The sequence below is a fragment of the Manis pentadactyla genome, chromosome 2 (assembly GCF_030020395.1).
Source record: "Manis pentadactyla isolate mManPen7 chromosome 2, mManPen7.hap1, whole genome shotgun sequence".
Lineage (NCBI taxonomy): Eukaryota > Metazoa > Chordata > Mammalia > Pholidota > Manidae > Manis > Manis pentadactyla.
Window position 1 is genome coordinate 65,503,518 of NC_080020.1, and position 27,069 is coordinate 65,530,586.

The following is a 27,069-nucleotide window of genomic DNA, read 5'->3' on the forward strand; positions in this document are numbered from 1 at the left end:
TTCAATGGTCCCCATCCAGAGGATTTTCCTTGGGCTTTGAAGCTGGCCTCATGCATTCTGGGACAGCTGCCAGGACCATAGGTGGAAAAAACTGGTTCACATTACGTGAGGTGAAGATGTCAGAACAGCCTCAGCAGAGTTCTGAAGAGATATGAAGTCCCAGAGATGTGGGCATGCTAGGATAGTTCTGCTGAGTAATATCTGAAAACCCGTTCAGTGATAGAGGAGGAAAAAACCCAGGCCTGGTTCATGGGTGCATTAGCTCGGTATGTTGGTACAACTGCAAATGGATTGCTGCTGGTCTCCCACATGATGCATTCCCCAGACACTGGTGTCCTGACAGGGAACGGAACAGCCTCTTGAAGGGACATCTAAGGTGCCAGCTTGAGATGACACCCTCTGTATGAGGTTGTGGTGTTGCTCAGTACATAGCACACACTTCATGTCAGTGGTCATTATTTGTCTCTACCAGGTAGAATATATGAATCTGGAAGTATAATTAGAAAGTATCCACTTGTCTTATTCCCAGTGACCCACTTATCATTGGGGAAATTTGTACTTCTGGAGAACCAGACCTAAAGCAGACTGTAATTACCATCTCTATGGTGACTAATGCCAAATCTATCATCTGACCCATAACTTTCTCATGAGCTCCAAATCTGAATATATAACCACCTATTTGATATTCAAATTAAATATCTCGGCACAAGAACAGAGCCACAGACCAATGGAACAGAATAGAGACTCCAAACATTAACCCAAACATATATGGTCAACTAATATTCGATAAAGGGGCCATGGACATACAATGGGGAAATGACAGTCTCTTCAACAGATGGTACCTGCAAAACTGGACAGCTACATGTAAGAGAATGAAACTGGATCACTGTCTAACCCCATACACAAAAGTAAATTCGAAATGGATCAAAGACTTGAATGTAAGTCATGAAACCATTAAACTCTTAGAAAAAACATAGGCAAAAATCTCTTAGACATAAACATGAGTGACCTCTTCTTGAACATATCTCTCCGGGCAAGGGAAACAAAGGCAAAAATGAACAAATGGGACCATATCAAGCTGAAAAGCTTCTGTACAGCAAAGGACACCATCAATAGAACAAAAAGGTATCCTATAGTATGGGAGAATATATTCATAAATGACAGATCCGATAAAGGGTTGACATCCAAAATATATGAAGAGCTCACATACTTCAACAAACAAAAAGCAAATAATCCAATTAAAAAATGGGCAGAGGAGCTGAATAGACAGTTCTCTAAAGAAGAAATTCAGATGGCCAACAGACACATGAAAAGATGCTCCACATCGCTTGTCATCAGAGAAATGCAAATTAAAACCACAATGAGATACCATCTCACACCAGTAAGGATGGCTACTATCCAAAAGACAAACAACAACAAATGTTGGTGAGTTTGTGGAGAAAGGGGAACCCTCCTACACTGCTGGTGGGAATGTAAATTAGTTCAACCATTGTGGAAAGCAGTATGGAGGTTCCTCAAAATGCTCAAAATAGAAATACCATGTGACCCAGGAATTCCACTTCTAGGGATTTACCCCAAGAATGCAGCACTCCAGTTTGAAAAAGACAGATGCATCCCTATGTTTATCACAGCACTATTTACAATAGCCAAGATATGGAAGCAACCTAAATGTCCATCAGCAGATGAATGGATAAAGAAGATGTGGTACATATACACAATGGAATATTACTCAGCTATAAGAAAAAAACAGATCCTACCATTTGCAACAACATGAATGGAGCTAGAGGGTATTATGCTCAGTGAAATAAGCCAGGCGGAGAAAGACAAGTACCAAATGATTTCACTCATATGTGGAGTATAAGAACAAAAGAAAACTGAAGGAACAAAACAGGAGCAGAAGCACAGAACCCAAGAATGGACTAATAGTTACCAAAGGGAAAGGGACTGAGGAGGACAGGTGGGAAGGGAGGGATAAGGGCGGGAAAAAAAGAAAGGGGGCATTATGATTGGCATGTATAGTGTGCGGGGGGCATGGGGAGGGCTGTGCAACACAGAGAAGACAAGTAGTGATTCTACAGCATCTTACTACACTGATGGACAGTGACTGAGAAGGGGTATGTGGGGGGACTTGGTGGAGGGGGGAGCCTAGTAAACATAATGTCCTTCACATAATTGTAGATTAATGATACCAAAATAAATAAATAAATAATGAATGAATGAATGAATGAACGAATGAATGAATTATCTCATAGGCATTTGAAACCTAACATGTCTAAAACTTCAGTAAACATTTCTCCCTTCTTGCAATATGTCATTATAAGTGAATAGTACTGCTGTCTACTCGCATCTCAAGCCTGAAACCTGGAGTCTTCTTTAAACTCTCTCACCCCTTTATGCACTACATCCAATCAACTATGAGGTTTTGCCAACCCTATTTTCTATCACTTCTGTTTCCCAAGAGGAAGAATGTTAGCACTTCTCTCTGATCCTACTTACACCACCCAAGTTCAAATTCCATCATTTCTCAGTTGGACCATTGCAATAGCCTGCATGGTGGCAGGTGCTAAAATGGTCCCCAGTGTTCCCCACCTTCTGCTACTCCCACCATTATGTACTCCTCTCTCCTTTAGTTTCTAATAAATAGAATACAAGAAAAAATGATGAGATTCACTTCCAAGATGGTAACAAAAAGACTGTGAGTTTTATCTTGCTGTCTGTCTCTCCCTCTCTCACTTGTTTGCCCTGAAGGAAGCCTGCTGCCATGCTGTGATCTGCCCTGTGGAGAGGCCCATGTACCAAGGAACCGAGGGAGACCTCCCGTGACAGCCGGCAAGGAACTGGGGTCCTCAGTCCAACAGCCAGTGAAGAACTGAATCCTGACCACAGCCACAGGAGTGAGTGTGGGTGTGTCTCATCCCTCATCCAAGTTTCAGATGTGACAGCAGCCCGGGATGTTTCCTGATAGCTGCCTGGCAGGCCTGGAGTCAATGGCACCCAGCTATCCTGTGTGCAGACTCCTGACCACACAAACTACGAGGCAGTAAGTGTTTGTGGAAAGCCCCCAAGTCTTGGAGAAGTTTGTAACGCAGTTACCAATTCTAAATACAACTTCCTAGAGGTCCACATTTCCACATTCATTCTTACCTTCTCTAATCAATCTTCTCATAGAAGCCAAAATCTTATTTTAAAAGTGAAAATATGATTGTGTTATTTTCCTATTTAAGCTCTTAAATTGCCTCCTATTGCTGTTAATTAAGTCCAAAATCCTTATTATGGCCTTTGAAGCCCCTATGATCTGGCCTCTACCTGATTTTTGAGTCTCATTTCAAATCACTCTTATCCTCACTCACCCTGATCCAATCCCACAGGCCTTTGTCCCTGTTTTTGGTTATTATTTGTTTTTAATGTACCATGTTTCTTCCTACCTCACATGTACTCATCCCTCTGCCTGGCAAGTGCATCCCCTTTCTCATCTACTCATTGCTACCCTCTATTTAGATGCCCCTCAGATATCACCTCCCTCAGTAGGCTTTACTGCTCCCATCCCAGACTAAGTTGAGCTCCCGGGCTACACACTCCCATCACATCACATTAACATGACAAAGGGCATTTGTCACCAATAGTTCTGTCTGCCTCTCCTCCCAAACTATAAACCCCCTGAGGGCAGAGAAGATAACCCTCTTACTCATATCTTTATCACCAGTGCTAGCACAGTGTCTGGCACATTATGAAAACTTCATAAATGGTTCATAAAGAAAGGGAAGAAATGGATAAAATGAGTGATAAAAATGTAATCATACTGCATTATATAATATGGTCAGTTATTTCAAGTCATTTTAAAAATTAAGAAACACACCAAAAGGCACCCAATGCTTTACATGTCCAATATTTGAGATGGTTTATGTGAAAGCCTTTTCAACCTATGACATGAAAGTAGTGTGACATACACTCAAGTGCATATATTTGTTCAAGCATTCTTTCTCTCAGCAAGTATTTGTTGAATGTCTGCTCTGTGACAGGGAATTTTCTAAGCTCTGAACATCAAAGATAATGATGAAGTTTCTGGCTTGAATAACTGGGTGGATGGTGGTGCTGTTAACTGAGACGTGAAAGACGAGGGAGAGGCAGGGTATGGCCAACGGAAAATACTTACAATAAAGTAAGAGCATTATAAAAGCACATATTGTTAATAGTTATCCTTTTTACTTCTATTTTGGGGCCAATGTCATTATTTACCAAATGGCAAGAAAATTAGAGTTGCAAGTCCTGGAAACAATGCCAGAAAATCAGAGGTCTAGTTGGGGCTGCTAGATGGCCATGAGCAAACTCCTTCCTTTTTTTTTAGCCTCACATAGCTCATTTATAAAATAAAGTCTAAATGTCAGACAAGATCTCTTCTGGCTTAGAAATATTACTGTTTCAGTCTAAACTCTATAGATGCATGAACATTCTCTGAGTGCAGCAATCTAGATCCTATACACGTATTCAATTTTCATGAGTTTGGAGGGTTTTGAAGGAAATGATTAAGTAATTGCAAATAGAGAGTGTCCCTGACTATGCAACTCCACTCCTAGGTGCTTTCACTTGCAATGTTTAACAAGTTACAGGCCATACTTTTGTGTATATCTGAGAAGCAAAATGAAACTCAGCTTTATCCACTGTGTGTAGCCTCCTTGTTCTAGCCCTGTAAAGCACACAGTTGTCGCTTTAAAAGGAAATGTGGAAAAGGAAAAAAAAGAAGTCTGTTATGTATTATCATAATTTTGAACTAAAGGGTATTTAAACTCATCTCTTTACCCACGAGAAATGAAAACTTATGCTCACAGAAAACCTGTAAGGTAAATGTTTATAGCAACTCTATTCATAGTCACCAAAACAGAGAACAACCCAGATGCCCTTCAACTGGTGAATGGATAAAGACTATGGTACAGACACATGATGGAATACCAGCCAACAATTAAAACAACAAAATAAAAAATTATAGGTACATGCAACATGGATGAATCTCAAATTCACTGCACTGAATAAAAGAATCTAGACTTAAAGGCTACTTACTATGTAATTCCATTTATATAACGTTCTAGAAAAGGCAAAACTATGGGGACAGTGAACATATCAGTGGTTGCCAAGGGTTGGGATAGAGGGAGAGGTTAACTACAAAGGTCAGCAAAAAGGACCATTTTGGAATGAGAGAAATTTACCCTCATTATGGTGGTTTTATATAACTCTATTTTTGTCAAAACTCATAGAACTGTTCATAAAAAGGAGTCAATTTTACTGTATGTAAACTGTTTTTAATTTAGGGAAAAATATGGCATATCCCAAGAGACACTGTAGTGTGCACTTCCACTGGGTTAGGGAAGGCAAGTGAGAGCAGATCAAAGATAGCCTTGGGTTCATGAGAACTGCTCCACGTCAAAAGCCCCAATGAGCCCAGAATCAACAATCTCACCATCCGCATAGTGCTTTTCCAGGCAAATTGACATCAATAAAACTGCAGTCTAGGAATAAATAAATGGATCCAGTACACTTATTAAGCAAGCATAGATTGAGGACTCTGTGGGTTAAGAACCTCTTTGAGGGAGAAGGAACATTAATGTAAATCAGGAGCTCATTGAAGCTTGCTGAAACCATGGGGGCCAGTGAGACTGGGAAGGTGACACTGTTAGATATCATTTCCTGCAGAAATTAACAGATTGGTTACATCTAGAAGGGAGACGCCAAAATTCTAAACTGGAAAAGAAAGTGCTTTGCAAAATACAAATTGATTTCATTTCCCTATCCACGCTTATACACAGAAGCACATCAAGCCAGCAGAGTGGCAGAACTGAGTAAGGCGAGCCATCAAAGGAATCATCTGTGTTGAAATGCTGACCCCTTGTGTCTATGAAACATTAAATCATGCGGTTCTGTGCTTAACCACCAGGTATGATTTTTCAGCTCTATTTGTATAAGTAATAATTTATACAAATAGAAGAATTTACACAACTAGAGGACACAATGCAAATTTCTAATATAATTCAGCCTGGGGAACTGTGCATGGCACAGAAAAATATATGCCGGCTTGGCCTCCATTCACCTCAGCCAGTCTTCTATCCACTTTCTAGGTATTAGTCACTTGTTCCATATCTCCCAGGAAGAATACAACCACCAGAAGCAAATTAATTCCTTGTATCTCCACAAACCCAAACAAAAGTAAATGGGGAAATAAAAGAACAGTATAGTATGTTTAATTTCTCCCTAGGTTATGGTGCACTTATTAGATGGTGTACTCTGTCTGCTACCTGACTCTCATTCATTCTAATTTCTTTTTGAGGCATAAGTGCCACTGCTTGCTTACATGGTTAAGTTCAAACAAGATATTATTCTCAAACCATATGACTGACATTTTATTTGCCTTGGAGGGGTTACAGGATGAATATCCCAAAAGAAATGACTCCTGGTTCATGAGAAAAAAATTCAAACTGGGAGAAATTTCCAAAAATCCCATTTGTTCATCCATTCATCAACACATTTAAGTACTGACTACATGCCAGGCTATACAAGAATAACCCCTATCCCTTCCCCACCCCACTACCCCTCTCCCTACTATACAACTGCCTTCCAACAGAAACTGTCTTTGTGAGTCTTCTTTTTGCTTTAGTGCTCGTTGTACTGACCTTAATATTCTCCCTTGCTCAGTCTCCCAGTCCATCTAAAATGTGGATCTGCCTTAAAGTTACCACCCTGACAAAAGCAAGGCTATTAGTTCTACTAAGGCCACAGGCTAAATGTAAAATGATACTCAAGTAGGAGTTTCAGGCCAAGTCCTTCAGTCACCAATTCACTCAACACACATGTATTGAGTTTATCTAGGTGCTGGGATGAATGATCAAACCTAAAGCATCATCATTTGAACATCATATTGCTATTTTCTGGACCACTAAGAAAAATAATGCCAGTTAATGATTTCTAAAATGACAATTCTGAGGCTTAGATATTTATTTCATAGGTTCTTGGAGATCTGGCAATTTCTTCTGCTTTCAACTGCAATGCTTAGCAAGTTATAGTCTACAGTTTTGCCCATATCCCAACAGCAAAATGAAACTTAGCTCTACCTACCTATGGGTAGCCTCCTTGTGTAGTAGGTATTGTAAAGCATAGTTATTGCTTTAAAAGGAAATTTGGAAGGGGAAAAAAAGCCTCAAGTATTAACATCATAATTTTGAAACTAAAATATATTTTAAATCTCTTCCCTCCAAAAATGTACAAAGGACCTAATTCAGAATATAGAATTTTGAATTGAAAACATTCAGCTTCATTAAAAAACCAAAAAGTCAACACACTGTCCTTACTTTCTTTTTCTGCTGTGGACAGTTAAAGAACATATTTTGACCAGGTGCCAGTACTCTGAGGACCATTTGGGAAATTGCAATCTAGAGTTGAGATCTTCATATGATTTTGTTCATGTATCCAAGAGAATTTTAAAAATCTATATATGTCTTATTTTTAAGGTGAAGCTAGTATTTTTCACCATCATATAAACAACTGCAACTATGTATGGGTGTGTCTTGCCAATGGGTTTCAGCCTGGGGCAAGTTCGCTATGGAACCAGTGTGACCAAAGAAATAACAGTAGAACGTTCTTGGGGTGAAAGCGTTACACCCAACTTCATTCCCACAGTGGCAGGTTAATCACTAAAATCCCATCCACTCAGAGCGAGTCTGCATGCAGCAAGCCGGTCTCTGCCTCTGGGCCTCTGTCCTCTGCTCGGCTCTCCTGCAGCCTTGCAGCCGTGCCACCATGTCGCCCAGAGCACTGTGCAGAGCTTATAGAGTAAATAGAACATATTGCCCACACCTGTGCAGTGAGCCAGCCAACCAGGGCCAGGTGAGAATCCTGGCCACAGGAACTTCCATTTTATCAACAGGGTGTGTTGTAAAGGTTATTTTAAAATAAAACTCTTTTATCATAGCTCTTTTTTAAAATATGGAATTGCAATCATTCTTTAGTGCCAAATATTTGCTTCAGTACCAAATGTGAGCCCCACTGCCCTATTCCCACACCTCTCTTCATACACAATAACTTTTTGTTGCAATACTTAAGCACAGAATTGTCATTTTTAAGACATTTTAAATGGCAATGAAACCCACACATGCATTACCAAAAATTAACATAACTCATGAAGCAATGATAATTTGAAGAACTACAACAGGGTTCCCATAGACTCAGGAATTTGCAGCATGACCAAAAATGACCATGAAATAAATATGTGCCTATCTATTGATGTGAAAATGTGGGAAATTTGCACCTTATAACTGAGTAAATAAGCTTGGGCGACCTCAAGAAGAGGGAGACATGGGTAGGATGATGAAGAGCTGATCTGTGCTAGCTTGAGGGAGAAATAATTCACCTCAATCCTATTTATGAGACTAATGGCCTTACCATATTACAATTAAAATCCATGCCGTAAGGAGTCTCCTCACATACCTCAAATATGGACCTGACTTAACGATACGAAGGCAATCACCACCAGGCAGCAATATGTCTCCTCTGGATAGTTCTTCAAGTGCAATTTTCGTACCAGCAGCCTCAGCCTCACCCGGGCACTTGCACAAACGTAGATTCTTAACCCCAACCCAGACCTGCAGAATCAATTCTGATTCTGATTTGGAGGTGGGCCCAGCGGGCAGTGGTTTAGCAAGCCACTCAGGTGACTCCCATAGAAGCTAAAGTAGGAGAAGCCTTGCCTCGGAGACTCCAAACAAAGACAAAAAGGCAGAGTAAGTCGTTCTGGTTATTTCTTTTTTTGTTATGCCATTTCATTCTAAAATCCTATTTAAACTTCCAGTCTCTTCTTGGGGGTCCTCAGAGAAGGAAGAAGTAGGCCTGCGTTCACGCTTGAGCCGAAACATCCAGGGCGCATCTCGAGACCTTGGAGCAGGGGCGGCGGCATCGGTAGGGTCCCGGGAGGAAGCAGGATGTTGGAGAATGAGAGCCGACGCCCGGCACCCGTGGAGAGCTGCGCGCCGCCACCCCCAGCCCATCGACTCAGGGGATTTGAGTGGCGTGGCCGAGGCACTGTTTTCAAGGTGAAGATGATTAGGGGTTGGGAAAGATGTCAATAACATTAAATCACATTGTGAGAAAGTTTCTCCCTTTTCAACTTCCCTACATTCCTCATTAGGTCTTGAGAAAGTCTCTATTTAGTGTTACCTTTAACACTTTACAGAGGAAGAGAGAAAATTCAAAAGAAAAGGAGCCTTAGACCCAGTGCCCCAGCCAGCTCCAGTTTCTAGCTATAATTCAGTCAATAAAATTTTCTTGTTCTCAACATTCTTTCTTTTCCTGGTTGCCTATTATGGCATGGGATACAGGTTTTTTATGTGAAGTCATTATCCAAAAATTCCATTTAAAGAAAGTTTAAGTGAAAGATGTACCGTTTTAAAGAAAAACATTAGGAAGTTTATAGGAGAGGTGGTTTGAGGATATGGTATGTAAATTGAGCCACTATATTAAGGAAAGCTGTGGGTTGTTACCCTGGCACTTTCTGTAACGAGGTTTCAAATTCAGCCCCTCGCTTCAGACACAGGTGTTATTCCTAATTCAACCTGCAGTCTGGCTTTCAGGAAAGCATATACATGCCACCTTGAGATTTCATCAGTAACAACAGTTGACTTTCAAAAACCAAAACAACAGAAAGCAAAACAGATAGAAAGACACTGAACTAAAGGAGATTGTGACCAAGACTTTTAGGTTAACATAAAAACTTGAATTAAATTTATGGTAAGCTATCCTTTTTAATGACAAGAGGGCAAATTAGTTATAACTGTCCATTACTAGTAGCAATTAAAATGCAAACGATTCCCACTGACACAAGATTATTTACATATGTGCATAAATTAGCCTTTATATATTTTGTAGGCATTGGGTTTAACAAAATAGGGCTTTACGATCCTTGAGTCAGGATTTCTCTACAACACTATTTCTGTTTTTTGTTTTTTGGGTTTTTCTTTTTTCCATTTAAATGCATCTTAAGTACACTCACTAATGCTTCCCTTGGCACATGTGATGTTGGTGGCTTTTGGACATAAACTATTGACTACTAGTTAAATTCCATTATCATTCTGCATAAGGTTCAACCTATAGAGTGATAGCTATACTGTAAGTTAATTTCTAATTAGAAAACTGTCACAACATTTGCTTCATAGAGCTTGGAGCAAGTCTTACATGCTTACTGGTATGGAAGCTGTGAAAGTTTCTTGAAAGCCTCGTTATAATAAGAGGGGGTAGTAACTTCCTTCTGAAGGGTGATGTTTCAGTGAGAGCAGAAGTTGTGCCACCAGATCTCTCTTGGCAACCGAAGAGGCTTTGACCAGAGCCTTCTCTTCGGCCACTTCTCCTACTGGGGTCCAGTAACCACCCAAGTAAATAAACACAGCATGGATGTTACTGGATGTCAGAGCCTCATAAGAGCCAACAGATTCAATCCTTACTAACAAGGCACAGTTCCAGAGATTTGAAACCTTTGAGTTACTAACTCATTAAAAATTAACTGAAATAAAATTTGAGGCCAATTACTACAGCAATTCAGAACATAGATGAAAAACATGTTAACCACCAGAGGGGGTGAGGGCAGCAGGAGCCCTCAACAGCTTTCAGCTGAAATGGAACTGTTTGCCAGAGGCTCCCAGAGATAAAGGTAGGCTCCTGCAGAAAATGTTCCAGATCTTGAGAAGATAACAGCACAAATTAGATAACATTGTGTCCTGTTTTATTGTTGCCATTATGTTACAAAATACAACCTTGAGGCAAACAGCAAAGAAAAAGTTTGCCTGAATTTCCTTCTTTCTCTTCACACTGTTTACAAAGTTTTCCCAGGTATCTTTTCCTGTTTCATAACCAGTTGCCATGAAGCCTTTCTGTGATTGCTTTCCCAATTGAAAGGACAAGACTTTGGGCAAGACTTTAAGTGTCAGGGAGTTGAAGATAGGATCTCACTTGCACAGAGCTTGGGGCATTTTGTCCCTTTACACTCACAGCCCCTCCACCTGTCTCATCAGGAGCTGGAGCAATTCCCAGAGCTCCACTGGCTCACTGCACCTGCAAGTCAAACACTGGACCCACCTCAGATCTTCTCTAAAGACAAGGACTGGTGCTCCACCTGCATTCAAGTAGAGCTGTATTACTGGTCCATATGCCTGTGATTTCAGGTTCTATGTAAAGTACCCTTACTTAAAACCTGGGACTTGGCCATGTTTGTTGATGAAACAAATCTGGATCTCTCTCTGCTTTGGGTTTTTCCCCTGGCTCACTGTGATTTTTTTTAACCTCATTACTTAACTCTTCTACTCTCTCATTTCCCATCTACAGTGTGCAATGTTATGACCAATAATTAGTAAATGGGCCCTGTTTTCAAGAGACTTAGATATTTCATAAGGACTACCTGATATCCTTCACAAAATCCCAATGAAGTTTTTCTTATTGCTTTTACATTTTGGTTCTATTCTATAGATACAGACACCAAAGCACCAAGATGTTTGAATGGCTTTCTTGGGATCATGTATTATCATATTTGCTTGGCACTATGCTTTCAGAAGCTTCTGATTGTGCTCTTCTGATATATATGATTCAAATCAAGTTGTATGGCTGAAAGTGTTTAGTGTTGGTATCTGGCAGTAGTCAAAAGACTCTAATAATCACCATTAAAGCCAGAGACTTGGCTCCTCGATATTTTATCAAGAATTGAGAAAGATACTTTGCTACATTTTTGCTCAAGTAATACTTTTTATTTCCAAGTTAAGTGCATGTGTTTTGCTGCATCTGAAATTTGCCAGAGTCCATGCAGAAGTACCTGGCTGGGCAGTCCCAGCAGCCTCCACTGACACAATACACATAAAACTAAATCTCCTCAAGAGCCAGAACAGCACATGGATGAAGACAGAAACACAAGAAGTGGCCTTGCCAAGGTCCAAAGGTCTGGGTGAAAATGCCAGGAGCCAGTCTCTAGCGTACCAAACAACCAGGCAGAAGGTCTCCCAGGAACAGGATGTTCTGCTGCATTTCCAGTTACACAGGCCTCTGGGCAGGGCACCTGCTGCTCCCGCGCCCTCCTCCCAGGTGCTCCTCTCTAGGAAGAGCAGTAAGATAGGCCTCAGCAAGAGCAATAAGACCATCCACCAAACTTCTACGTATTGAAAATTCAGTCCCTTGAGACTGAATCTCAGGGCAGTGTCTTTAAGGGAGAGGTGATATGAACAACTTTCCCTGCTCCGGACTCAGCATTCAGTATACTGTTGAGCCTTGTGAGTTACCTTTACTGTGACCATGCCCAGTGGAATTTAAAGTTCTATGAATATAGTAAACCAGGATTATGAAGGAAGGAAGGGAAGAAGAGAATAAGTGAAGAGCTTATAAAATAAGCAGAGCATTTAAAATAAGCTTATAAAATAAGGAGAGAGCAGATAAAATAAGGTGGCATATACCATTGTCAGAAATCAGAGAACTATATAACATAAGCAAAGATTCTCACTTTAGCAATTTGAAACTGAACTTTAAACTGCATTTGAAATACCCCTGTTTTTTGTTTTTGAAGTTTTGTTTGTCAGTTTGTTTGTTTTGGTGTTTCCAGCTCTGAATATTATGATTGTGGTCTAACAACTGTTAGGCCACAACTTCTAGGAATAAAAATATGGACACTGTTAATAGGCTCTATTCACTCCCTTCATTTCTTATTTCAAGACTGTCTTCCTAGCTGTGCTTCCAGCAAGTAATTATGAGTAGAGGAGGGTGAGACTCAAGCAACACTTTTAAAAGGTTCTTTAGCTATGACATCATAAGAAGACTTTCAAGTAATAATGTCTCGCATATGTTCAAAATGTCTGGGATATTTTTGTAGGTACATCTCTCTGAGGATGCTCCCAGGACTTCATAAAGTTACAAACAGTAAACTGATGAAAAGAAAGGGAAAGTGGTCTGCTATCAGCTATCAGAACCAAAGATACCTATATCTATAACAGAAAAAATTTAGTCCATTCAGTGATCTCCTCAAAAGGCAGGTCAGCGTTGAACTCGGCAGTATCTTTCATCTAAGGAGGCGGATGCCAAAAAGGGCATTAACATTACACTGCATGGAAGCAGCATTATAAGGGCAATATACAGATGTGGCTCTCTGTGTTACAGAAGATTCACCTGATGTCCCCAGATTCCTACAAGCATGGATGGAGTCACAGGAATGCAGATTTCTCATCTCCCAGCTACTATGTTCCAGGCTTTGCAGTAGCTTCCTCCCAGTGTGGCTATGAACATCAACATGTTCTAATAATTTCTCTTTATCTAGCATAGTAAGAAATTCCCAGAAGTCAACTGCCATTGTAAGATAATAAATTTAATTTTACCTATCATCAATCATTATTATATAGATATATAGAGATCATAGTTGGCTCTTATTGCTAACTAAAAGACTTCCTTTTCTTTCTCTTAATTGAAAAAGAGGAAGGGAAATCAGGCTAAAGGAGATTTATATCAGGGCTTAATGGCAAATTAAAATGTGTCTATGAGTATGGGTGTATATGTTGCAGGGGGAGCTGTATGATTTGTTTTTGCTTTCATGTCAGAATAGGCTCTTAGAAACCCTAGAGTAAGTTTTACTTTTGTTTTAGCTCAGTTTCATTTTCATGTTTTCATTGTATCAAGGTTAAATCTTGCATTGAAATTAAAACTTTGAATGGTTTTCAAATGTTTTTATCAAATACTTCTCATTTAATTTTCTAAAGATCAAATGTAAACACATAACTTCTGCAAAATAGCTCTTAGCCTAGTGCCTTGCTTATACTTAGTGTATAATAAATTTTTACTGATATTTTTGTCCCAGTTTTATTCTCAAAATATACTTTCTGATGATTCAGTTTTCTGGATGGGACATTGCATGCCTTGATTAATAGACAAGGGGTCTAAGTTCAATGACATTAATGGGAGAAACGACTAGAACTCAAGTTCCCTAACTTCAAATTGAGTGCTCTTTGAGGTACATCGTGTGCTTTCTCCACAAACACTATTATTGAAGTAAATTTAAAAATATGTGAATCAAAGTTAGGCATCTGGGATAGCATATTTTGGACAAATAGCAGTAATAGTAAAAGTCTTACTATAAAGTTTGCTTCACATGAGAAACTGCAAAATGCTTTAATATGGTGATTTGATATGGTCCTTCCCTAGAAGCCACCTCTAGAGGGCAGTGCACTCTTTATAACAGATAGATTCTCTTGGGTTTAGACGAACTCCTTGGAGTGAAAACCTAAAATGTTTGACATAGTTATTAACAGCTTTAAATCAAACAGGACACACAAATATCTCACGGCGTTACCCTTTTTGTCTTTGTGGAGGAGACAGAGACTGAAATGGGTGTACAGCTATGGGCCTTTTCTCCTTTCCTCTCTCCCTAAGCACAAAGGCTCTAATACTTGATACAAAATGAACTTGAAACTTCCCTTATAATACCAACCTAACACTGAAGTAAAACATTTAATTTTATAAGCAGAAGCAAAAAACCAGAAGGAGATCAAGATATGTGGAGAGAACTGCTGGGGGCTGAGTGTTGCTGGAGTCTAAGCACAAGGAGCCAAGACCTGAGAAGCAGGCTAGAGACAGCCACACAGGGTTGTGCATGCCAGGGAAGGAGGCTGAACTTCCTCGTGTCAATTTCAGAAAGCCAGGGAATGGCTTAGCAGAGAAGGACAGAGTCAGTTTGTGTTCTCTATGGATCGATCGCATGGGTAGCTCGCAAGAATTGAGGCGGGCAAGTCTAGAAATCAGGAGGCCAGTTAGGAGGCTGTTGTATTAGTCCAGGCAAAGCAAGGTGCATTTGAGACAGGGTAGCAGTGGTAGAAGTGGAGTGGAGAGGATGGATTTTAGAAACCAAAAGAGGAACAAATCATCAGGATGTAATGATGTAACGATCAGCTGGGGAAAAGAGAAAAGTCAAGGCTCATATTTTATAATTTTGGTAAAGAGTAGGTGAAACAACAGAGAGATTGAAGTTGGAGAGAAGTGCTATTTAGTTGTGGAGAAATCAAGTCTAAAATATCTGAAGAGTACTCGAATGAAGGTGCCTGGCAGGCAATGGAATTGGTGAGTCTGGGCAAGCTATCCGAGTTAGAGATTGAGTTAGAGAGTCATTAGCATACAGGTGGTAGTTGAAATCCCAAGAGTGAATAAATTCACCCAAGAAAAGTATCTATAATGAGAAGAGCAATGACTGATAACAGATACCTGGGAACACTAGCATGTAAGTGGTGTGTGGACATACAGGGATCCAGAAACAAATGAGACAAATTGGGCAAGTGTAATATTGCCTTTGTGGGCAGTGGTGCACACAGTCAACACTGCCAAATGCCCCAGAAATTTACAGCAACACAAAGATTGGAAAGTGTCCATTGGATTTTGTAATTAGAAGAAGAGTGGTGGCCTTAACAAGATCGGAAGCCAGACTGAAGAAGGTGTGGAGTGAGTGACTGGCATGTGTAGTGGTCACAGTAAGTACAGGTTACTCTTTTCAGAAGTCTGGATAACAGGAAAGAAGACATGGGACATTTTCCAAAGGACATGAAGCCAAAGGTAGACTCTTTTTTTCTTCATTGAATGGGAAGGAGATGGATAAGCTTATAGTCTGATGGGAACATGTCACTGCAAGAGGAAAGGATGACGTTTCTAGAGGGAGAATGATCATGGAGCCTGATCTTGGCAAGTATAACTGGGTGGGCCCAGAACAAAAAGGGGCACTGCATCTTCTGAAACTGGAGAAAGGTAATGAGGGCTGTGCAGGAAGATCAGTTTGCAGGTATACAGGAGGCAAGATACTGAGAGAACTCGTGCTCAGTTGCCTATGTAGCAGGATAACTTATTGACATATTTTTGATATTGCTCTTATGATGGTAGTAGTTTCCAGTGATTGAACAAGTTAGCCTTTGTGTTGTGTTTTCCTGTTCTTGGCTCAAAGGGTTAGAATGACTTTCTGCTTCTGGAGTTGAAAGCAAGTTTCTGGGATACCAAGATTCTGGCTCCCTCACAGGCTTTCCTTTGAAGTGGTTATTTAATCCGATGCTACAAATGGTCATTAATCTGCCTACTATGTGACTATCTGAGGAAGTGGGGGTAGAGCTGGTGTTAAGGCTGAAGAAGGTTAATGACAAGATCTTGGGGTAATTTCTGGAATAGAGAAAGGGGCCAGTGGTAGCAAGCGGTGTGAGTGGCTGAAAGCAGGGTCCTTCCTTGAAGCAGTACTTAAGAGATGGGAGGTCTCTGAATGGCTAGCATGTGGTGTGAGGGGTCCTGAGCTCCGCAGTAATGAGAAACTGGCTACCTTGTTCGAGTCGGGCCAGAGGTGGAGTGGGATGGATGAGCTGGGAGGATGGAGCCCCCACCTCAGGGTGGACCATTCCAGCCCAGATAATAAACAACTCAGCAATGACCACGATCTGCTGGGGAAGGAAGGCCTCTCCTCACATTTTCTGGACTAAGCTATCCTCCAGGGTGACCTGACAGCCCCAAAGAGAAGAGGCTCCAATAATAACTACTATTGAGCATTGTCACTCCTAAGAGAGAATTTTGAAATTAAATTTTTTTTAAAGTGCTATGTAGCATTTCTTGCACCTGAGCATGAGGTTGAAACTTCATCCCCAGTATACCTGTATTTTCCTAACAAGTAGATAGAAAGTTTGCTAATAGTGAGGAGACTATGGAATGGATGTTCACTTGAGGGTCTGAGACACTTAAAATCATTTCTTAGAGTCTTTAGACTCATGGAATCAAAAAATGTCTCTTCCAATACAAAGAAACCTGCTGAACTGTCTAGTTTAGGCTCTGCTGCATATCTTCCATACATACATTTCATAAATGAGAATAAATAAAGCTCAGGGAGACTAAGGGTTATATCTAAGTCGCACAACAGAGCAGAGCTTCAGCCTGTTTTACTACCCAGTTACAGCAGCTGTCCTTCCCAGCACCCACCTGGGGTGCCCACTGTGCTGCATCCCTCCCCCTGCCTGCCCGACACTGTCCTACCCCACAGAGGCTGCAGGTCTCACCACCAAAGGTGAGGCCAGCTTGGGCAGTCCCAAAGCTGACCCCAGGCAGCAGGAAAGGCCCCTCAGCTTTGGCCCCAGCCCCCACGTGACTCCAGGACGCCGCCCTGTACAGGAACAGGGAGATGCGGGTCTCGGCCGCGTGCTGTGCAGGGAGGGATGGGACTGCAGAATCCAGCTGCTAAGAAGGCCCTCAGGCTCCCATTCATTTCCACTTCACTCTACACAGAAGGGACCTGAGGCCTCCGAGAAGCCTGGGGCTTGCCCAGACACCTAGGGAGTCTAAATCAACAGGAAAAGCCTGCTCATTCTGGTTTTTCTTTTTCCAAGCTTCTTGTCCAAACACACAGTTACTCGTCTGACTGTGCAGAAAACAGCAAAAGCCTCCCTATATTAAAATCCTCACCAAGAACACCCTGTACAGGTCATTCTAACATGGGCACACTGAGTCCTGGAAGTGCTGGCAGAGGCAAAAGAGCCCTGCACCCGGGCCTCCCATTAACTGGGTCACACTTTCCTCTGAGGAAGGAGAGAAAAGCAGTTCTCCTTAGCTGAGGGGACAGTACTGGGATCCCAGAAGGGCAAGGAGACAAGCTATAAAAAGACGAGGGCTTCCCCTGTAATACTGGTAGCACTAACTCCAGGTCCTTCCGGAGAGAAAGGGCAGACAACAAGGACCAGCACAGAAGTTCGCACTGGGCGTGCTGTTGGCCAAAAGGAAGGCGTGTGGCTGAAGGCAAACACAGCCGGAGCCGGAGCAAGCTAGATGGGGAAGGAGAAACAGGCTGGGCAGGGCCAGCAGAGGCCCCTGTCAGTTTGCTGTGTGAACCGAACAATCTATTGTCTCCCTGATTTGCACCTGAAAATAAAACCCCTCCTTCACTTCGCATTCCTAGAGTTCCATGTTACTGCTTTGTCCCCAGGACCTCAGTGTCTGAGATCAACAAGACCCGGGATCTTAACGGGGGTGGGGGGGGTGGGGGGGACATATTCTATATGCAAAATGATTTTAAGGGCACACCATGATTTTTTTATAATAATTATATGTTTATTTTTATAGTCACAACTAGTTACAATAAGCAATACTAACTTTCTGTTTATGATAAAAAATTTACTTAAGTTAAAAAAAAGTCTGAATCAATTTAGAGAAAATTACCCTGAGACCAATAATGAATGTGATATATAGCAGCCTGAAATCTGGGAAACACTGCTCAGGATGTTCCGGAACAAGGAGCAACTGTCAGCTGTCATCAGCTGTCTCACCTTAAGCATGAAGGAAAAATGCAAGGTCTGAAGCATTACGTTATAATAAATGGTGTGAGTTCTCCTACCTTGTGAGAATATGCTACAGGTTTGCCTTTGGTTTTTTTGTTTGTTTGTGGGTGGCTCTTCACTGATCTCTTGTTTAGATTTCCAGACAGGAGTATGTTATTTTTCCTATTTGACATTTGTGGGGTTGCCTTTATCGCAGATCACTTACAGAGCCAGTAATTAGCGATGAAGGGCTTTTGGTTCTAATGAAATCTCCTACATAAGAAATAGTAAAGTATAAGGAGTGACTGTTCACCTTCTTTCAGTGACACACTGAATGCCAAGTAGGAAGGCCATCTTAATTTTCATATGTGATGCAAGACAAACTTTGGCTCATGAATAGTTATATGCCCATCTTTCCTTTTCATCCTTCATCATTTAAGGCTGCAAAAGCAAAACTAGTTAGATGAAGATTTGATCCATAGCAATCTGTATACAGAAAAACCTTCCTATTTGGTAACATTTCTGTCTATTAACCCACCAGGCAGAGATAGTAACTTTGTTCAGTGTCAGGAGAAAATTGAAATTCAGTAAATATTTTATGTTATCAGTGAAATAATTTCCTTAAACTTTCTGATCTTTGTTTCAGCTAGTTTCTTTCAGAAGATTAAAAGCAAGAAGAGTCGGACCTATTTTAGTGCTGGCGAATACACAGAGGTAGGAGAGTAAGCTCCAATAGAGGACAAGCTGACAGATGGATAAAGAAATAAAAACAGAATGATTTGATATTTTGTCTAAAACAACTGAAATGTTTTCAACAGATTTGCCAAGTTTATTAATATGCTTGGTATAGTCTCTGCTTACATCTCCCAGTCGCATGGTCTGGAAGTGGGGATCCCACAAAACTCCCCTGCTGTCAGCTTCTACCTCCTCCTCTAGTTTGGTTTTATGGGGTTCTGAAAACCCATGGAAGGAAGGAAACAAGAATAAAGCATATAATATGACACACAAAGAAAGAAAACGAGATGGGGAGATACTAGAGCTGAGTTTGAGTCTCTCTCAAACTATATTCTGAGGCAAGTCTGTATATCTGCCTGGGCCTCAATTTTCCCATGTGTTCATAAAGTGGTAGGACTCCTGAGTTATAGATTCTTAACCTGGGGTCCACAGATTCTGTAAGAGCTACATAAAACTTCTAAAATCAAATTCAAAATGTGCTGAATATATAATTTCACTTCTCTGGAGAGAAAAAAACATAATTTTTATTTTATTTGCAAGTGTAAACAACCGTGGTCCTAGATGACTGTTAAAGTCACTTGCATGGTTAACAGTGACAGAAGAGAGGCATAGAAGTTATTGCTCTTCTAATTTCTCTGCCAATTCTGAGCACCTGTGGTTTTTTCAACTTTTCCAAAGATACTCCACAGTCCACACACTTGAATAAATGGGTTATACCTCCTTGGAAGAAGGGAAACCTGTGTGCAGAATACAAGGCATGCCACATTAGCTGTTATTAAATCACAAAAGAATTCTTGGATGTTCACAAACTAGATTTGCACAATTCCTACCACATATTATTTCCATTAGCTTTGTCTGAGAGGAAAAATCCTTCATGATACTATCAAGTGCAGCTTCAAAATGACTGGAGCCGTATGCTGATTGTTAGAGGCTTCTTCAAAGTGTGGTTTTGATTGCCTTCTAAAAGTACAGAGGCCTATGAACTGAACAGAAATTGGGATGGACAAGGATGAGAAGGAGCAATAATAAAATTAAGAGCTATTGAAAAGATTTGACAATTTAAATCCAGACTTGGCACATTTGTCTATAAAATGAAGCAACCTGGAGACACCATCACCTTCAGTCTGTACTTCCGAAGCTAAGGGAGAGAGGCAAGCTTGCACTAACCCTCCCCACTTCCTTGCTGCTGCAGAGATGAGGGAGAGGGAGGCCAGGAGAAGCTCCTCTCTTCTGTTCCCATCGGAAAAGACTAGCTAACTCTCACTAGACATAAGGAGAAAAGAAGCCCTAGGCTGAACCATATAAAACTACCAGTTTTGTAAATAAAAAATACTGGCAATGTCATACGGTTCAACCTAGCATGCAGAATACCTCCAAAGCAGGACATTCTAGCCATTTTGGCATTAATAAGGTGTTCTGACTCATCTTTCTTTGGCAGAAATGATTAAGACTGGAGAAAAAGACAAGAGATGGCTAATTTACTATGAAATCAAGTTGGCCTGTTCTTAATGATTATAATAATGTTTGAAAAAGAAAGAAATGCTAAAATTCCAAGATATCTCTTAAGCCAATCCAGAAAATAGAGTTATCCTTCTTACACAATTCAACTTAACAAATCTGTCCAGAGCCTATTTTGGGCAAAGCACAAATTGCTGGATATAGAGACATTTTCAGGGTTTCTTAGGATTAATCTTAAAGGAAGGGAAAAATCATTTCATAAATGAGGAATAGCTAATACCTTAAGAATTACTTGCTAACAAAAAAAAAGATTTCTATCCAGGATTATAGAAATCAACATTATCCCTGAAATTGTTAGATCTTTTTTTTAAGTCCTTGGTGCATATAAACACAATATTCAACCATCTTGATATACCATAATTTAACCAGTTCGCAATTGTTGGGTATATAGGTTATTTCTAATCATTTTTATTATCAGTTTTCTATAATTAATAATCTTCAATATATTAAAAGTAGTAGGGTTTGGCAAGAGATTATTTTATGCAAATGAAGCTTGTCAGATATTAAAGTTTAAACATTAAAGTTTAAAGTTTTCTGTGAGTTTAGGAATTCATGGAAGCATTTGGCCAGGCTGCTTTGCCTCCTCTTACAAGCATAGAGAAGTCTTTATCTTCTAGAAACCCAAAGGAAAATCTGATTTGATTAGCTTTATAAATTTTTTTTTTTCCTACTTAGAATTCCATATTCTCAGGCAGACTCTCAGCCTGCTGTTACACAGAATAAAGACTATTGGACATTTTCAGACATGTGACATCTTGAATTATTATTATTATTTTTTTTTTTTTTGAGAGGGCATATCTTACATTTATTGATCAAATGGTTGTTAACAACAATAAAATTCTGTATAGGGGACTCAATGCACAATCATTAATCAACCCCAAGCCTAATTCTCAACAGTCTCCAATCTTCTGAAGTATAACGAACAAGTTCTTACATGGTGAACAAATTCTTACATAGTGAATAAGTTCTTACATGGTGAACAGCGCAAGGGCAGTCATATCACAGAAACTTTCGGTTTTGATCACGCATCATGAACTATAAACAATCAGGTCAAATATGAATATTCATTTGATTTTTATACTTGATTTATATGTAGATCCCACATTTGTCCCTTTATTATTATTATAATTTTTTTTTAAATAAAATGCTGAAGTGGTAGGTAGATGTAAGATAAAGGTAGAAAACTTAGTTTAGTGTTGTAAGAGAACAAATGTAGATGATCAGGTGTGTGCCTGTAGACTATGTGTTAATCCAAGCTAGACAAGGGCAAGAAAACATCCATGGATGCAGAAGATTTCTCTTAAAACAGGGGGGGAGAGGTTCTAAGCCTCACCTCTGTTGATCCCCAATTTCTCACCTGATGGCCCCCCTGCGACTGTGCCTGTCTTATGTTGTTCCTCCCTTGAGGAATCTTACCCGTCTCTGGCTAACCAGTCATCTTCCGGGGCCATACAGGGAGATGTAAAGTTAGTAAGTGAGAGAGAAGCCATATTGTTTGAAAAGGTTAGCTTTTTACTTCTTTGCAGATTTATGCCCTGTGGCTTCTATGCCCAGCATTTGTCTTGAGGTATCTTTAGCACTTGGAGGAATTATGATACTCGGTAAATTCGATATGAGGCACGAATTCTATTTAAGGGTTGTAATTAGGAAGGAAGAAGAAAACCTATAGAGGTAGCAGGCGGCAGAAAACATGGGAAGATTGATTATTTCTTTGACATATCTTCTTGTAGAGTAATTTAAGCATGTATAGGTTTTAAACTACTAATTAAATTGTGCACACACATTAACATAATAGGAATACAGTTACATAACCAAAGTAGATCTATAATTACCAGCCATCTCCAGTGAGGCCAAGAAAACCAGTTAGGCACCCTAGGCATTTGTGAAAATTTGTCTATGATATGATGGATATTGTCCAACTGTACTTGAACAGTCTGAGAGAAATCAGACAAATTAAAACAGCCTATTCCTGGGAACTGTTCACATCCCATATGTTCTTTTAACAGTAGTTTGTAGTTGTAAGATTTTTGAGTGCTACAACTTGCACTTCTCCTAATTCTTGGTTGAGTTCCAACAGTGTAGATCCAGTCAAATTTGTTGTTTTACTGTATGCACAGGCCAGCTTAGATATTTCCTTCTTCATTCCAATGGCAAGTCCAGGAACCAGTGGGATGAATGCAGCTACAACTGCAGCATTGCCTGGATCTTTGTTGAGGTTTTTTGATGATCATCTTCTGGTATGACTCTTCCAGAGAGTACTGATGTTGGAAGTTCTTCATATCGTATCTTAGTTCATTTTCTGGGTAGCCAAATTAGGTTTTGATCCTCTGTATAAACACAAACAGACCCTTTGCCCACACTTTGATCTGCCCTTTATACCCGTGTATAGAACTCATTGGAGGTCACCACACAGGAACTGCTTTTTTTTTTTTTTTTTAAGAGAAAGGAATATTATCAGAAAAGTGTACCTCCATAGCCAATCATCTGACACCCTTTAAGTGATCAAAATTAAGGATATTTAAAGCATGCATTAATCGTTGAGTTACAGTTAGCTTTATCTTATCAGGGAGTAATCCCCCTTTTCTTTCTTTCTTTTTTTTTTTGTTATCTTTAATCTACACTTACATGAAGAATATTATGTTTACTAGGCTCTCCCCTATATCAGGTCCCTGCTATAAATCCCTTTATAGTCACTGTCCATCAGCATAGCTAAATGTTGTAGAATCACTACTTGTCTTCTCTGTGTTGTACAGCCCTCCCCTTTCTCCCACCCACTCCACGCAATGTGATCTTAATATCCGCCTTCTTCCTCCCCGCCTTATCCCTCCCTACCCACCCATCCTCCCCAGTCCCTTTCCCTTTGGTACCTGTTAGTCCATTCTTGGGTGCTGTGATTCTGCTGCTGTTTTGTTCCTTCAGTTTTTCCTTTGTTCTTATACTCCACAGTTGAGTGAAATCATTTGGTATTTCTCTTTCTCCTCTTGGCTTATTTCACTGAGCATAATACCCTCCAGCTCCATCCATGCTGCTGCAAATGGTAGGATTTGACCTCTTCTTATGGCTGAGTAGTATTCCATTGTGTATATGTACCACATCTTCTTTATCCATCTACCGATGGACATTTAGGTTGCTTCCAATTCTTGGCTATTGTAAATAGTGCTGCGATAAACATAGGGGTGCACTGGTCTTTCTCAAACTTGATTGCTGTGTTCTTAGGGTAAATTCCTAGGAGTACAATTCCTGGGTCAAATGGTAAGTCTGTTTTGAGCATTTTGACGAACCTCCATACTGCTTTCCACAATGGTTGAACTAGTTTACATTCCCACCAGCAGTGCAGGAGAGTTCCCCTTTCTCCAAAGCCTCGCCAACATTTGTTGTTGTTTGTCTTTTGGATGGCAGCCATCCTTACTGGTGTGAGGTGATACCTCATTGTAGTTTTAATTTGCATTTCTCTGATAATTAGTGATGTGGAGCATCTTTTCATGTGTCTGTTGGCCATCTGTATTTCTTTTTTGGAGAACTGTCTGTTCAGTTCCTCTGCCCATTTTTTAACTGGATTATTTGATTTTTGTTTGTTGAGGCATGTGAGCTCTATATATTTTGGACATCAAGCCTTTATCGGATCTGTCATTTACAAATATATTCTCCCATACTGTAGGGTTCCTTTTTGTTCTATTGATGGTGTCTTTTGCTGTACAGAAGCTTTTCAGCTTAATATAGTCCCACTTACTCATTTTTGCTGTTGTTTTCCTTGCCCGGGGAGATATGTTCAAGAAGAGATCGCTCATGTTTATGTCTAAGAGGTTTTTGCCTATGTTTTTTTCCACGAGTTTAATGGTTTCATGACTTACATTCAGGTCTTCGATCCATTTTGAATTTACTTTTGTATATGGGGTTAGACAATGGTCCAGTTTCATTCTCCTACATGTAGCTGTCCAGTTTTGCCAGCACCATCTGTTGAAGAGACTGTCATTTAACCATTGTATGTCCATGGCACCTTTATCAAATATTAATCGACCATATATGTTTGGGTTAATGTCTGGAGGCTCTAGTCTGTTCCATTGGTCTGTGGCTCTGTTCTTGTGCCAGTACCAAACTGTCTTGATTACTATGGCTTTATAGTAGAGCTTGAAATTGGGGAGTGAGATCCCCCTACTTTATTCTTCTTTCTCAGGATTGCTTTGGCTATTCGGGGTCTTTGGTGTTTCCATATGAATTTTTGAATTATTTGTTCCAGTTCATTGAAGAATGTTGCTGGTAATTTGATAGGGATTGCATCAAATCTGTATATTGCTTTGGGCAGGATGGCCATTTTGACGATATTAATTCTTCCTAGCCACGAGCATGGGATGAGTTTCCATTTGTTAGTGTCCCCTTTAATTCCTCTTAAGAGAGACTTGTAGTTTTCAGAGTATAGGTCGTTCACTTCTTTGGTTAGATTTATTCCTAGGTATTTTTTTTTTTTTGATGCAATTGTGAATGGAATTGTTTTCCTGATTTCTCTTTCTATTGGTTCATTGTTAGTGTATAGGAAAGCTACAGATTTCTGTGTGTTAATTTTGTATCCTGCTACTTTGCTGTATTCCGATATCAGTTCTAGTAGTTTTGGGGTGGAGTCTTTAGGGTTTTTTATGTACAGTATCATGTCATCTGCAAATAGTGACAATTTAACTTCTTCTTTACCAATCTGGATTCCTTGTATTTCTTTGTTTGGTCTGATTGCCGTGGCTAGGACCTCCAGTACTATGTTAAATAGCAGTGGGGAGAGTGGGCATCCCTGTCTAGTTCCCGATCTCAGAGGAAAAGCTTTCAGCTTCTCGCTGTTCAATATAATGTTGGCTGTGGGTTTATCGTATATGGCCTTTATTATGTTGAGGTACTTGCCCTCTATTCCCATTTTGCTGAGAGTTTTTATCATGAATGGATGTTGAATTTTGTCAAATGCTTTTTCAGCATCTATGGAGATGATCATGTGGTTTTTGTCTTTCTTTTTGTTGATGTGGTGGATGATGTTGATGGATTTTTGAATGTTGTACCATCCTTGCATCCCTGGGATGAATCCCACTTGGTCATGGTGTACGATCCTTTTGATATACTTTTGTATTCGGTTTGCTAATATTTTATTGAGTATTTTTGCATCTACATTCATCAGGGATATTGGTCTGTAATTTTCTTTTTTGGTGGGGTCTTTGCCTCGTTTTGGTATTAGGGTGATGTTGGCTTCATAGAATGAGTGTGGGAGTATTCCCTCCTCTTCTTTTTTTTGGAAAACTTTAAGGAGAATGGGTATTATGTCTTCTCTGTGTGTCTGATAAAATTCCAAGGTAAATCCGTCCGGCCCGGGTGTTTTGTTCTTGGGTAGTTTTTTGATTACCGTTTCAATTTCTTTGCTCGTAACTGGTTTGTTTAACTTTTGTGTTTCTTCCTTGGTCAGTCTTGGAAGGTTGTATTTTTCTAGGAAGTTGTCCATTTCTTCTAGGTTTTCCAGCTTGTTGGCATATAGGTTTTCATAGTAGTCTTTAATAATTCTTTGTATTTCTGTGGAGTCTGTCGTGATTTTCCCATTCTCATTTGTGATTCTGTTGATTTGTGTTGATTCTCTTTTTCTCTTAATAAGTTTTTCTAGAGGCTTATCTATTTTGTTTATTTTCTCAAAGAACCAGCTCTTGGTTTCTTTGATTTTTGTTATTGTTTTATTCTTCTCAATTTTGTTTATTTCTTCTCTGATCTTTAATATGTCCCTCCTTCTGCTGACTTTAGGCCTCATTTGTTCTTCTTTTTCCAATTTCGATAATTGTGATGTTAGACTATTCATTTGGGATTGTTCTTTCTTCTTCAAGTGTGCCTGGATTGCTATATACTTTCCTCTTAAGACTGCTTTTGCTGCGTCCCACAGAAGTTGGGGCTTTGTGTTATTGTTGTCATTTGTTTCTATATATTCCTTGATCTCTATTTTAATTTGTTCGTTGATCCATTGATTATTTAGGAGCATGTTGTTAAGCCTCCATGTGTTTGTGAACCTTTTTGTTTTCTTTGTACAATTTAGTTCTAGTTTTATACCTTTGTGGTCTGAAAAGTTGGTTGGTAGAATTTCAACATTTTTGATTTTGCTGAGGCTCTTTTTGTGGCCTAGTATGTGGTCTATTCCGGAGAATGTTCCATGTACACTTGAGAAGAATGTATATCCTGTTGCTTTTGGATGTAGAGTTCTATAGATGTCTATTAGGTCCATCTGCTCTACTGTGTTGTTCAGTGCTTCCGTGTACTTACTTATTTTCTGCCCAGTGGATCTATCCTTTGGGGTGAGTGGTGTGTTGAAGTCTCCTAGAATGAATGCATTGCAGTCTTCTTCCCCCTTTACTTCTGTTAGTATTTGTTTCACATATGCTGGTGCTCCTGTGTTGGGTGCATATATATTTCAAATGGTTATATCCTCTTGTTGGACTGAGCCCTTTATCATTATGTAGTGTCCTTCTTTATCTCTTGTTACTTTCTTTGTTTT